Source organism: Microcebus murinus, chromosome 7 (genome assembly GCF_040939455.1).
Source record: "Microcebus murinus isolate Inina chromosome 7, M.murinus_Inina_mat1.0, whole genome shotgun sequence".
Taxonomy (NCBI): domain Eukaryota; kingdom Metazoa; phylum Chordata; class Mammalia; order Primates; family Cheirogaleidae; genus Microcebus; species Microcebus murinus.
This window is the reverse complement of record NC_134110.1, coordinates 20,454,571-20,469,394: the sequence shown is the minus strand read 5'-3', so window position 1 is coordinate 20,469,394 and position 14,824 is coordinate 20,454,571. Positions and strand designations below refer to the sequence as shown.

General features: G+C 36.6%; 1 long non-coding RNA gene across 2 annotated transcripts in view; it reads right to left on the bottom strand.

Annotated features, from left to right (window-relative positions):
• Positions 1-2,030: 2,030 nt before the first annotated feature.
• The window catches only part of LOC105871322 (uncharacterized), a 100,430-nt gene continuing 87,636 nt past the window's right edge, over positions 2,031-14,824 (bottom strand). The window contains exons 8-9 of one of the 2 annotated variants that reach the window (XR_001154034.2): positions 7,593-7,755; positions 2,031-3,968 (exon numbers count right to left, since the gene is read on the bottom strand). This is a non-coding gene — a long non-coding RNA (uncharacterized LOC105871322). The other variant, XR_001154032.2, reaches the window with a different exon arrangement.

Below are 14,824 nucleotides of genomic sequence, written 5' to 3'. Positions count from 1 at the left end.
CCCCACTTCTCATCTCTCACAAAAATCCACTCAACATGGATAACAGACTTAAACCTAAGGCATGAAACCATAAGAATCCTAGAAGAAGATTTTGGGAAAACCCTTTCTGACATTGGCCTAGGCAAAGAATTCTTGAAGAAGACCCCCCAAACTATCACCACAGCAACAAAAATAAACAAAGGGGATCTGATTAATTTTTAAAAAGCTTCTGCTCAGCCAAAGAAACTATACTTAGAGTGAATAGACAACCTACAGAATGGGAGAAAATATTTGCTCTCTACACTTCTGATAAAGGTCTGATAATAAGAATCTATCTAGAACTCAAAAGAATTAACAACAACAACAAAAAATCAAAAAACCTCATCAAGTAATGGACAATGAAAATGAACACAAACCTTTCCAAAGAAGACAGAATCATGGCCTGCAAACATATAAAAAATGCTCAACATCTCTAATCATTAGAGAAATTCATATCAAAACCACAATGAGATATCACCTAACCCCAGTGAGATTGGCCTGTATCAAGAAATCCCCAAACAACAAATGCTGGCGAGGACGTGGAGAGATAGGAACACTCTTACATTGCTGGTGGGACTGCAAATTAGTGCAACCTTTGTGGAAAAGAATTTGGAGATACTGCAAACAGCTAAAAATAGAAATACTATTCCACCCAGCAATAGCATTATTAGGCATCTACCCCAAAGAGCATAAGACATTCTATTATAAAGACATCTGTACTCGAATGTTTATGGCAGCACAATTCACTATTGCAAGGATGCAAAAAACAACCCAAGTGCCCATGAATTCATGAGTAGATTATTAAAATTTGGTATATGTTTACTCAATTCTAAGAAATGACAGCAAGCTAGTATCACTTATATTTTCCAGCATTGAGCTTAAGCCCATTATCCAAAGTGAGGTGACACAAGATCAGAAAAATGGGCTCCACATGTACTCACTATCACATTGGTACTGACCATTTATCAATATGGTGCTCAAAGGGTGGTGGTGTTCACCAGAGAATCGGGGGTTGGATCTGTAGACCCACATCTGAGGGATGAGATGAACAGTGTGGAGGGGAAGGGCATACCTCTAACCATTGCTAGGTAAAGGCAAAGTTATAAAATCTAACCAAAATGTTAAAACAACAACAAAAACATTTATCAGGTGTCAGGCAGGTAGGAGGGGGGTGGAGGGGATGGGTATATAAATGTATAAGTGTGATGTGCATTCTCTGGGGGATGGACATGCTTGAAGCTCTGACTTGAGGGGGGAGGGAAGTCAAGAGCAATGTATGTAGCCTTAACATTTGTACCCCCATATTATGGTGAAATACAAAACAAAATGTATAAAAATAATCTAATAAAAAATAAAGATTATAGAAGGCTTCTGAAAAACTTACCTTATCGTAAAATTGATTAATATTAGATGGATTTGTTTTTAAATTTTATTAAAATTAGCTTTACCATTAATACACTAATGTAATAGAAAATTTTGTTTTTCTCATTTGAACTAGATTTTCATGTGATATTAATAGGAATACCAAAATATTTTTGTTCACCTCTTGAATGTATTGCAAAATAGTGAGTAGAAGAGAAAAGAGACACATTTAGTTTGCCTCCTCATTAATTTGTATGTCAGTTTGTCTATAATAGGTCATATGATGGTTTGGAAAACTGACTTCCTCTGTATAAAAAGTAAGATTTTTGCTTTTATAATTATCAGAATACTAAATACCTTCTATAGTAACCTGTAATCTTGTTTTGGGACAAGTGGTTTATGACAGACAATTTGTGACTTCTTGTTTCTTAAGTTTTCACTAAAATTTGAAGTTACTTAAAATAAGAAGTGTAATCAGTACATGTATCAAGTGTTCCAAAAATAAGATATGTTTACAATAAGAAAAATTATAAAGGCATAAAAAGATTTTCTTATTATATTGGTATAATTTTTCTAATTCAGTAGTTATTTAAAGGTTGGTCAATAATATAACTTTGAGAAGAAAATAAAAACAAGATGGAAATCAACTGGTGATCAAGAGAAAGAGATATGAAAAGGCAATGAATATAGAAATATATTTTTGGTAAGAAAGATTAAATAGAAATTAGAGTAATACTGTGTAAGAAAGAATCTGCTATGGATTATGTTTTTTTCTTAAGATGAATGGTCATTTAAGAAAGGGAAATTTGTCACAAAACCAGAAAGATTTAGGTATATTTATACATAGTGTGTGCAAGTTGAGATAAAGTTCATAAAAAGGAATTTATGAAGGAATTTTTATGAGATCCAGTTTATTATAATTTAAATTTTTGTTAAAAACCACACTTTAAAAACATTAATTTGGTGTTAATGAAAGTACATAATGTACTCACTTTCATTCTATAATCTGTTCTTTCTTAATGAAAAAATGCCACTGCAGAAGGAATATCTTTACCTTTTTGGTAACTGGCCTAAAAGAAGAAAAGGCACTTGGTTTCGAACCAGAGAAAACCACGTATATCAAAAGCAAAACTAGGCAATAAAAACAAAATGGGAGGTATCAATATGCCGGATTTCAAACTATACTACAAAGCTGTAGTACTTAAATCAGTTTTATATTAGCACAAAAATAGGAATATTGACCATTGGAACAGAACTGAGAACTCTGATATAAAATCATCCTCATATAGCCATCTAATCTTCGACAAAGCAGACAAAAACATCCACTGGAGAAAATAACCCTTGTTCAATAAATAGTGCTGGGAAAACTGGATAGCCACTTGTAGAAGGCTGAAGCAGGATCCACACATTTCACCTCTCACAAAAATCAACTCACGCTGGGTAACAGACTTAAACCTAAGGTATGAAACTATTAGAACTCTAGAGGAAAAAGTTGGAAACACTCTCCTAGACATTGGCCAAGGCAAAGAATTTATGAAGAAGACTCCAAAGTCAATCACAGCAGCAACAAAAATAAATAAATGGAACCTGATCAAACTAAAAAGCTTCTGCACAGCCAAAGAAACAGTCATGAAAGCAAACAGACAATCTACAGAATGGGAGAAAATTTTCACATCCTATACATCTGATAAGGGGCTGATAACTAGAATCTACCTTGAACTCATGAAAATCAGCAAGAAAAATCAAACAATCCTATCAAAAAGTGGGCAAAGGACATGAACATAAACTTTTCAAAAAAAGACAGAATAATGGCTAACAAACATATGAAAAAATGCTCAACATCTCTAATCATCAGGGAAATGCAAATCAAAACCTCACTGAGATATCACTTATCTCCAGTAAGAATGGCCTTTATCAAAATGTGCCCAAACAACAAATGTTGGCGTGAATGTGGAGAGAGAGGAACACTCCTACACTGCTGGTGGGACTGCAAACTAGTTCAACCTCTGTGGAAAGCAATATGGAGATACCTTAAAGCAATACAAGTAGACCTACCATTTGATCCAGCAATCCCACTACTGGGCATCTACCCAAAAGAACAAAAGGCAACTTACAAAAAAGACACCTGCACTCAAATGTTTATAGCAGCACAATTCACAATTGCAAAGCTGTGGAAACAACCGAAGTGCCCATCAATACATGAGTGGATTAATAAAATGGGTATATGTATTACCATGGAGTACTATTCAGCTCTAAGAAATAATGGTCATATAGTGCATCTTGTATTTTCCTGGATAGAGCTGAATCACCCATACTACTAAGTGAAATATCCCAAGAATGGCAAAACAGGCACCACATATACTCACCAGCAAATTGGTATTGACTGATTAGCACCTAAGTGGACACATAGGATTTACATTTATTGTGTATTGGGCAAGTGGGAGGGGGGAGTAAGGGGCGGGTTAATACATACATAATGAGTGAGATGTGCAGCATCTGGAGGTGGTCACACTTGAAGCTCAGACTTGTGGGGGGAGAAGGGGCAAGGGCATTATACACATCCTTAATATTTGTACCCCCATAATGTGCTGAAATAAAAAATAAAAAAAGAAAGTGTTTTTTTTTTTTTTTGAGACAGAGTCTCGCTTTGTTGCCCAGGCTAGAGTGAGTGCCGTGGCATCAGCCTAGCTCACAGCAACCTCAAACTCCTGGGCTCAACCGATCCTCCTGCCTCAGCCTCCCAAGTAGCTGGGACTACAGGCATGCGCCACCATGCCCGGCTAATTTTTTTCTATATATATATTAGTTGGCCAATTAATTTCTTTGTATTTATAGTAGAGACAGGGTCTCGCTCTTGCTCAGGCTGGTTTCGAACCCCTGACCTTGAGCAATCCGCCCGCCTCGGCCTCCCAGAGTGCTAGGATTACAAGCGTGAGCCACCGTGCCCGGCCAAGAAAGTGGTTTTTTAAACTGGCAAAGTCCAATATTTGCTTCTTCAAGATAAGTCATGGAAAGAACTAACAAGTTCTCTTGAATACAGGTTCCCGATAGCTTTAGATATTAAATACTATTGGACTAAGCAAAATAAGATTTTAGGACTTTAATTAGACAACTCATATGACTATGAGTATCACTAACTCAACCTCAGACAGAACAGAAAATAATTACATGAGACTAAAGTTTTTATGAGGTTTTGTATGAAACATTGCTGATTCCTTTTTTTTTTTTGCCTTCCAGAAGTCAAGAATTTTTTTCCTTTCCTTTGAGCTATTTATACCTTAAAACAAAGTATATATTTCTAAGCAAAATTTGAAGCAAATATTTTTTTTTCTCCAATTCATTTCTCCAGAACCTAAAACTATTTTTAATTATTCCTAATATATGGAAATATTGTTATTTGAATAAGTTCAATAAGAATTTGTTTTCTTCTACAAAGGGACACAATGGAATGCATGGGCTATTATACCAAGGCTTTCACTGGATGGTATATTTTCAGAGGTACTCAGACTGTATTAAGGAATTAAAGTTGACTTTATAAGTGTGATATAAATCCCTTTGGAAAAACTTGCTAGGTACTTCATCAATAACATTTTCTTATGTATAGTGAAGAAAGAATGTCACTTTCTGACAGGACCAGGAATCCCAAGCTACTTTGGCATCTCCAGAAAAGAGGAATTTACCCAATACATACAGGTATCTAATGGCACAGATACATCCCTGGCTTGACTTGAGAGGCTTTCAAGTCTAACCTGAGATTCCGTATGAAAATTTACAGTAAATCCAATTTTAAAAGAAAAGACTATATGGCTAATAATTATTTCTACTGCACTTTATGCAAATTATCAGGCCAATTATAATGAGAGTAAAGTTTATTTTGGCAAGTAAATTGATCCTAATATGATTCACGTATAATGAAAATGAGAAACTGAAGAAAGAAAATATGGTTCAGAAATAAAAGAAATATATTTCACTTGTTATTAGATTCTAGTTTTATCTACTCTTTCTGAGTTTTTGATATTTGCCTCTAGTTTGGACTTAATCCTGAGTAACGTCCTGACTACAAGTCTCCAGATAAAATCCTCCACCAAATTCTTAATAAAGACTCACCAGGAAGATACAAGAACACCTGGTAGCAAAGCTTGCTGTAAATACCAGTTCTTGCCTACACAATATACACCAATGTAGATATGGTTATAAACCTGTCTGAGACTCTGGGTCTGATAGCAGAAGAAATTGTAAAAATCCTTAGTGTTCAAAAAATTCCCTAAACTCTCTAGCCCAAGTAGTGTTAGATAATCTGGCAGTGCTAGATTTCCTGCTGGCTAACCAAAGAGGAGTCTGTGCAGTATTAAACAGTACCTCAGGAAAAGTTCAAACCTGAGTAGAAAAAAAATTCCAACAAGCTGTGTGGCTAAAACTGGGCTCTGATAGTGAGGCACACGTAATTAGTTTCTGAGATTATTCACTTGGACTCCCCAGAACTTCAGATCAGTGCTCCAGGGGCTCTTAAAGTTAGATATTAACTATGTTATAGTCCACTATTCAATTAAGCACTGTGCCAATGCTGTAAATAAGAGTACTAATGTTTTCATCATACAAGCCTTAGGTCTGAAATCCAGCACCCATAGATATTTCCAGATGACTGAAAAAATTGTTTCACTTCTGTTATCCTGGGCTAAAACCCAACTCCATTCCTTCTCAAGAGGAATAAGCCAGAGTGCATTTTCTTATTTTGCCCACACCCTCCATAATGAGGTTGGGAAAAAGAGAAAGGGGGGAGGTTGAAACCAGCTTTACAAATTTATGAAAAGGTGCAAGGTGAGAACTGTGGTAAGAGCTTAGCTAAAAATAATGCACAGGCTTAGCAAAAAAAATACTGACAATAATTAGACACCGCCCCCCTTTTGCTTCTCTATAATCATCACTCTGGCTTCACATAGCTGGTGATCATAACCATTTTTAGGTTTCTCCATAGATAATGTCACCTCATTGAAATCTAGGGGTAGTTTTGAGATATCTTCTTGGTCCAACATTTCAGTGGAATGGGTGACCCACCCAGAGTAGTGGCCCACACTAAGGAACTGACTCAACTAGCCTTATAACCACCACCTAAAAACCTGAATGGCAAAGAAGACGGTTTACACAACCCTAAGGTAATGTCACAAACCAAGCTGATTAGCAAACACAATTGCCTATGCCAAACTGTTTTTACACACTCTGTTTCCCAAATTCTTGGGGAGGCAGATTTGAGAAATTTCTCCCATCTCCCCACTTAGTGCTAGGTGGATTAAATTCATTCTCTGTCTCAGCATGTTGGCTTCCTCTTAGGCAGAGGGCAAATATACCTGGTTGGATGGCAATAATATGGCACCATTCCTTGGGTCACCAGCCAGCCCCCTGGTTTTAAGTTGAATATAATGTGCATCATCCATGATGGAATGGTCAGTGTTAATTCCTTACTAGAACAGGCCCTTACCCTGCATATGCATTTTCTTTCCTGCCTGCAAGTCTGCTGCCCAAACTACCATCCATGGACTTACATTGAAAAAAATATTTATGTTCTCTGTCACTAACATTTCTCAATTTTGGCATCTAATGTCTAGAAGTGATTTCTTTAAAAAGTATTTTGTGGGATCCTGAAGACACACAGCCAAAGAATACCTTAAAATGAGGCTCTCTGGGCTATGTGAGGCACAGACACTTTGCAGACATGGTTATTGACATTCTATTTGGTGACTGGGTAATAAGGAGTGTGAGTGGGAAGGAGAAAGAGGAGTGTATCTCTGGAGCATTACCTGTTGAGTCCAAAGTTCTGGTGTTTGCTTGTTTGTTTTTCTTGCGTTTGGATTCTTTTTATACAAAATATAATTTTTGAAATATATTCTTAAAAAATATTTATGTAGTTATTTTTAAATTTAAAAAGTTGCAAGTATCCTATGTAGATTTTCATATACCCTTTATCTGCCTATAATGTTAATATATTACATAACCATATTATATGTATGAAAATCCAGAAATTGAAAATGGTATAGAACTTTTAATTGTAGTGCAGATGTTTTAAAAATATTACCAGGTTTTTCACTAACATCATCTGCATGTGCTAAGATCTCATCCAGGACACCACATTACACTTATGTCAGGTTCATTACTTATTTATGCATAACATATTACCACATAGTTTAGTGGCTCAAAACCACATACACCTTACTCACAATTTCTCTGTTGTCAGGAATCCAGAAGCATGTGACAGAGAGTACCTGAGAACTCAACTGAAAGTTCGGGTGTAGAAGGACTTGCTTCCAAACTCACATAATTGACTTTAGGATTCAACTGATGCCCAGGCTGAGATGAATTCACTGATAAATTCTTCCAAACCTTTAAGAAAATAAATGAAAAGCTTTACCTACAATTATCAATTTATTTTTAAAAGTTCTGTTATTTAGTAGTTTCTTATTTTTTGGCACTAAAAGTTGCTCTAGGTTAATTATGTTAGCATGTTATTTACAAGTTATTCAAAAAATTGTAGTCCTTTTTTGATAAATGGGATTAGAAATGAAGATTTGGGCATTGCTACTATATGTCTGTCCATTCTACACTTTGTCATCTAACAGAAAAAAAATGAATATATTTCTGTATAGTACTTCACAGAAACATATATATATATTTCAAATTTGTCCATGTATCTGTGCAAAGTTAAGCATAAATTCCTCCGCCCGACAGCCCACCAAATAAGATTCAGCACTGGAAGGTCTGAGAAAGGAGAAAAGTCACTTTCCCTTTATGACTAGCTTGGATATGTGGTTCATTGGAATTAAGCAAAAGGGGGCAGAGTGATGTCTACATACAGTCACTTCCAAAAGAAAATACTCAATCTCCATCAACTGATACCAATTTACATGATATGATTAAACTGACAGAGGAAGAATTCCAAATAAGGATTGTTAGATAAATCAATGGAATTGAAGAGAAAATAGAATCCCAACATAGGGAAACCACAAGAACAATTCAAAAAATTAACAAAAAATTCTCCAAAGAAATGTTCTGTATTATTTCAATATAGAAAAAACAAACATATATCCTGGCAATGAAGGAAACATTCAAGGAACTCCATAATACAGTGGGTAAATCCTCAAGAAAAGAATGGATCATGTAGAGGAAACAATCTCATACCTTAAAGATTATGCCTATGTACTAAATAAATCAGAAGAAGAAAGGGAACACAGAAAGAAGAGATGAGACCAAAGTTTACAAGAAGAGTGGTATTATGTAAAAATGCTATATCTCAGATTGATCGGAATTCTGGAAGGGGAAGAGCAACATTCACAAGGGTTGGAAAAATTATTTCACGGAATACTGGAGGAAAATATACAGGCCCTGACCAGAAATGTTGGCATCCAAATACAAGAAGCACACATAACTCCTGGGAGACTCAACGTGAAAAGGCAACCACCTCATCACGTGGTTATTGGGCTGACCAAAGTAAATATGAAAGAAGCAATCCTCTGTGCAGCGAGGTGAAAACAACAAATAATCTATAAAGGAAAGCCTATCAGACAAACAGCAGACTTCTCATCTGAAACCTTACAAGTCAGGAGGCATTGGGAACCTATCTTTAATGTTCTAAAACAGAACAAAGCTCACTCTAGAATTCTTTATCCGGCAAAATTAAGTTTCATCTATGAGTGTTTCTATAGGAATTGAACTCTAATTTTATACCACTATGGTCAGAGAAGACACACGGTATAATTTCTATTTTCCTGAATTTTTTTGAGATCTGATTTGCAGCCTCGTATATGATCAATTTTAGAGAAGGATCCCTGGGCTACTGAGAAAAATGTAAATTTAACTTTATTTGTGTGGAATGCTCTGTATAGATTTGTCAGACATTTTAGATCAAGAGCTCCATTTAAGCCTATTATTTCTTTGCTTATTTTCTGTTTGGAGGATCTATACAGTTCATTCAGTGGAGTGTTGAAATCCCTGCTTCTATGGCAGTATTGTTTAATATGCTATTTAGATCAGGCAAGGTTTGCTTTATGTAATTGGGTGCTTCTACATTGGGTGTATAAATATTAAGAATTGTTAAATCTTCTTATTTGATCTTCCCTTTCACCATTATAAAGTGGCCATCTTTATCCTTTTTAATTTTGCTATTTTAAAGCTCATGTTATCTGCAAATAGTATAGCTACTTCTGCTTTCTTTTAACTTATGTTTGCCTGTATGATTGTTTTCTATCCCTCTACCTTCAGCCAGAAGGCATCTTTGTGAGTTAGATGTGTTTCCTGTTGAGAGCAGATACTAGGCTTATGGATTTTTATTCACTCTGCCAGTTTATGCCTCTTCAGAAGACATTTTAAGCCATTTGCATTTATTGAGAGGATTGAAATTGGAGGAATATTTTCATTCATATTGTTAGGTGAAGTCCTGTTGTTTTGTCTTATTTGTGGAGCCATCATGTAGTTCAAGTTCTAGCCTTTAACTCTTTGAAGATTTTACTTTGATGAGTGTCTCACTGGCCTGGACCTGAAAGATACTTTCTTTTGCCTAGGAGTGGCACCAGTGAAACAGCCCTTTTTTGCATTTGAATGGGAAGATCCTGACACTGGAAGAAAAAGACAGCTTAGGTGGATGCAATCACCACAGGGCTTCAAAAACTCATGAATGATATTTGGAGAGATACTAGCAGAAAACTTATCCTCCTACCAGAGGGAAGAGCTCAACTGGACTCTCCTGCAATATGTAGATGATCTCCTCCTAGCATGCCAAACCAAGGACAACTGCCTTCAGGCCACTTAGCCTTATTCCAACTGCTCACTGAAAAGGGATGCAAGTTTTTTGGAAAAAGGTCCAGATTTGGAGGAGAGTAGTCAAATATCTAGGTTTCAAGATTTCTCAAGGGAAGAGGGAGATGGGACATGAGTGGAAATATACAATCTGCTCAATCCAGAGGCCCAGTAGCTGGAGACAACTCCAAGAATTTCTGGGAGCAATTGGGTTTCCTTGCATCAAGATCCATAGTTTTGCACACTTGCCTAAGCCACTCTATGAGGTCTTATGAGGACCAGAATCAAAGACTTAGAATGGTAAGATGAATAAGAACAAGCCTTGAGAGACTTACAAACTCAGTTACAAATAGCCCCAGCACTAAAACTACCTGATCATACCAAAGACTTCAGTTTATTTGTTAATTAGCAGGGCCTGGTGGAAATAGGAGTCTTGACCCAAACTGTCGTACCATGGCAGAGACCTGTAGCATATCTGTCCAAGTAGCTAACATGGTGGCACCTGAATGGCCTTCATGCCATGGCAGCAATAGTACTCCTAATCAAGGAAGCTGACAAATTCACTTTGGGTCGACATACCCATGTTCACATCCCACACAGTGTCATATAACTAATTAACAATTTGGGACACCAGTGGCTTGCCAGCAGCCAACTGGCTCAGTATCAAGGACTGTTATGCGACAATCCACATTGGAGGCTGTGCAGACCCTAAATCCGATGACCCTCCTGCCTGTTAACCTGGGACTCCCAGACCATGACTGCTTTGAAGTAACAGGACTGTATGTCAGCAGACCAGGCCTTAAGGACAGCCCTCTGCCAAATCCTTAATTAGAAGTCTTCACAGACAGCAGCAGCTGTGTTCAGGATGGGAAACAAAGGGCAGGCTATACAGTTACAACACAAGACAAGGAAATTATGGCAAGACCCCTGCCAACTTGATGGTCCACACAAATGGCAGAAATGTGGGCCTTAATCCAAGCCCTAAAATATGCCAAGGATAAAAGGACAAATATTTACACTGATTCAAAATATGTCTGGTGTGCTTTACATGTACATGGAGCCATTTATAGGGAAAGAGGACCATTAATGACAGGAGGCAAAGAAATCAAAAACAAAGAATAAATTTTCCAATTGCTACAGCCATATGGTAACCAAGAGAAATTGTGGTTATTCACAGCTGTGGACATCAAATGGGGACCGACACAGTAGTTACTGCTAACTGCCTTCCTGACCAGACAACTAAGAATGCAGCTGGTCAAAAGCCCCCTAACAATAACTCCTAAGACACTAGTCAAATTCTGTTAGCACCTGAGTGGTCATAAAAACCCAATTATACACCAGAAGAAGATGGTTGGGCAAAACAAAAAGGTGGTATAAAGGATCAACTGGTATGGTGGCACCTGGAAGGCAACAGAGTCTTCATCCCCAGAAAACTAGCATATCCAATTACCTCCCAATATCACCTGTTGTCTCACATGGGAAAGACAGTGCTTTCCAATTTACTCAACAAGTATTACTACATTGTCTGGCTCCCATCCCTTGTTACAACCCTCTGTGCTCACTGCCAAGTCTGTGCCAAGAACAAGGTGACAACATGGTCCAGGCCCATCTGAGGCATCCAATACACAGGAATTTTCCCCTTTGAAGATGTAGAGATTGACTTTACTTAAGTAAAATTGTTCAGGGGATTCAAGTACCTGCTGGTTATGCTGTGGACCTTTTTGGGCTGGGTCAAAGCCATCCTCACATGGACTGAAAAAGCCAGAGAGGTAATAAAATCCTATTAAAAGAAATCATCCCATGGCATGGACTGCCACTCTCATTTGGCAGTGACAACAGGCCCAGCTTCATGGCAGAAATTACACAATATCTGACTAACATGTTAGGAATCAAGTGGAAACTCCATACTGCCTATAGACCACAAAGTTCAGGGAAAGTAGAATGCATGAACCAAACCCTCAAGACCACCTCGCAAAGTTGTGTCAAGAAACACAACTACCTTGGACAGATCTGCTCAGTTTATCTCTCCTCAATATCAGATGTACCCCAGAACCAACAGGGTATACACCCTTTGAAATTCTATATGGAAGACCCTCACCCATAATTAAGAGGATCAAAGGAGATATCAGGCAGATAGGGGAAGAAAGTCTATGCATAAACTTGTTTCCCTATCCAAAGTCCTAAACCAGATTAATCATACTATCTTAGAGAGCACTCCAATAGCCCCAGGACTCCTAGTCTATCCCCACAAACCTGTGGACTTAGTCTGGGTTAAGGACTGGAAAAAGAAATCCTTAGAACCCACTTGGAAAGGCCCTCATACTGTTGTACTAGTCACCCCTACTGCTGTTAAAGTTACAGGTATAATACCTTGGATCCACCACTCAAGAGTAAATATGGCTGTGTCTGATTACTACCCAGACTCCTGGACAGCGCTTAGTGAAATGCAAATCTATACCATCATGAGATGCACTCCACAAATCTTAAATGTTTATTTATAAGTTAATGGAACTAGTTCAAAAAGTCTGTGTAATGTTTAATTCCATTTAAAGAACACTGTGGAAAAGTGCAATTTATAAAGACTGTAAAAAGATTAGTGGGAGAAAGGCAAGTTGAATAGGTGAAATGCAGATTATTTTGTGTGATGATATTATTGTCCATAGTGTTACAATAGATTACTAATGAACATTAAAAAAAAAAAATCTAACAGAACTTTATATCACAAAGAGTGAGCTTAAATGTATGCAAAGGAAAAGCATCATTTATTATGTTAGGGATAATAGCTAAAAATGAAGTCAAAATAATGTAACTATATAACAACTATATAAAATAACCTCAGTAAAGGATGTGGTTGAGAAAATATACTGACTAAAGTAATTTAACAAATAAGGGAAGAATCTAAGTCTTCTAAATGGTCAGGATTTGAAGATAAGCACTTCACTTTAGTTAGTAAAGTTATTTCCCTCATGGGTATGGATTAGCAATTTTGAAACCACTATGCTTGTATTTTGGGACTAAGTGGTTAAGTAAAGATGGCAAGTTTTTCACTGTTAGAGTGGAAGTTTACATACACTAGCAGGAATGGGGTGATTCATTCATGTAGTACTGGATTAAATAACATGGTGTGGGAGATATTAGTCTCCAAAATCAAACTGCAATGATGGGGGTATTTCAAAATGGTACAGGAGCCCAACTAAAAGACCTTCCAATAGCCAATGGTTTGTTAATTGTGACAAATGTCTCATACAGAAGTAAGAAGTTAATATAATTACAAGAAACATTTTGTTTTGTATATATAAACGCTCTGTATTGACTTCCAACTGTTCTGTAAATCTAAAAGTATAAGAAAATAGAAAAGTTTCTCTGGTCATCAAAATTCCCTTCTGAACATAATACACAGAGCATTATCAACAATACTGATGTCCCTGAGTGCACATCCCAAATTCTATTTTCTTCCTTAACCTGGTGAAGTTTACTAGTATTTCAGATTCCCTATTTGTCATTGCTATATTTTTATTTTTGTATATGTTTGTTTTTCTAAATAACATACTGTTAAGCTTTTTAATATTCAAAGTTAATTAAGTATAATTAAATTAATTCATATCCATAGTCAAAGTACAAGAAATAATTTGAAATAATCCATATTATAGTACATCCTATAAAATACCTGATTAGTTCTTCTTTTTCTTTTTATAACAATATCAAGGTCATGGGATATAAATGAAAACTGAAGTGCTACTGTCGAGTGGACAGGACCTGATGCAGAAGGTAGACCTGATGATGGCGGTCAAAGATCCTTACCTCGTGGTATACACAACTTTGCATTCTGTGTTTCTCCTCAGGAGTGTGGAGTGGAATTGTGAGTTGCCTGGATACAATTAAATATGACAAAGTTAAAGGTAAATGATTGGGTGATTGTGTTACATAATATAGTGGTTTTTGTTTTGCTTACAAACTTTCTCCCTTAATGGCTTCAATGAAGCATTCTGCCTTTTTTATTAAAAGTTGAGCTGGACATTTTGGTATAGTATAAGGCATTCAGATATTTACACTTCTCCTTCTTCAATAAAGAATAGCCTAGTGATTAACCACTTCAGTACAGAGCTCAACAGCTATGAAACCTTGCCCACAGCCAGCACTCATAGTCCGCACTATAGTTTGTGCTGTGCATTGATGACGAATCCGTTTTGCTCTTGTATTATGAGGAAAGCTTGAAAGCACTGAAAGCTTGTTTTACTTTATAGGCAGCTTTACTTGTAAATCAGAATAAGTAACATATACATATATGTTTTTACATGTTATTTCATACGTTATTTTTAAATGTTCACAATTTTATTTTGATAAATGAAAAATTAGAAAAGTCATATCATGGCTGTTGGCTAAAGTTGATACTCGGCTGTATGCCTTCATATCACGGCTGTCAGCTAAAGTCGACGCTCGGTTCATCTGTGGCTATCGATTATAGTCGACACTTGTACCGAAGTGGTTAAACATGGGCTCTGGAATGAAACTTTGTGCTAAATGAAGTATATTACTAGCTAAGAGATTTAAGAATTAGTAAGTGTACCTTTAAGGGAAATAGCTTTACTAACTAATGTTAAGTGATTATGGACAAATCCCATGTCCTTCAGACTCAATCTCCCCCTATTTCCTAAATTAC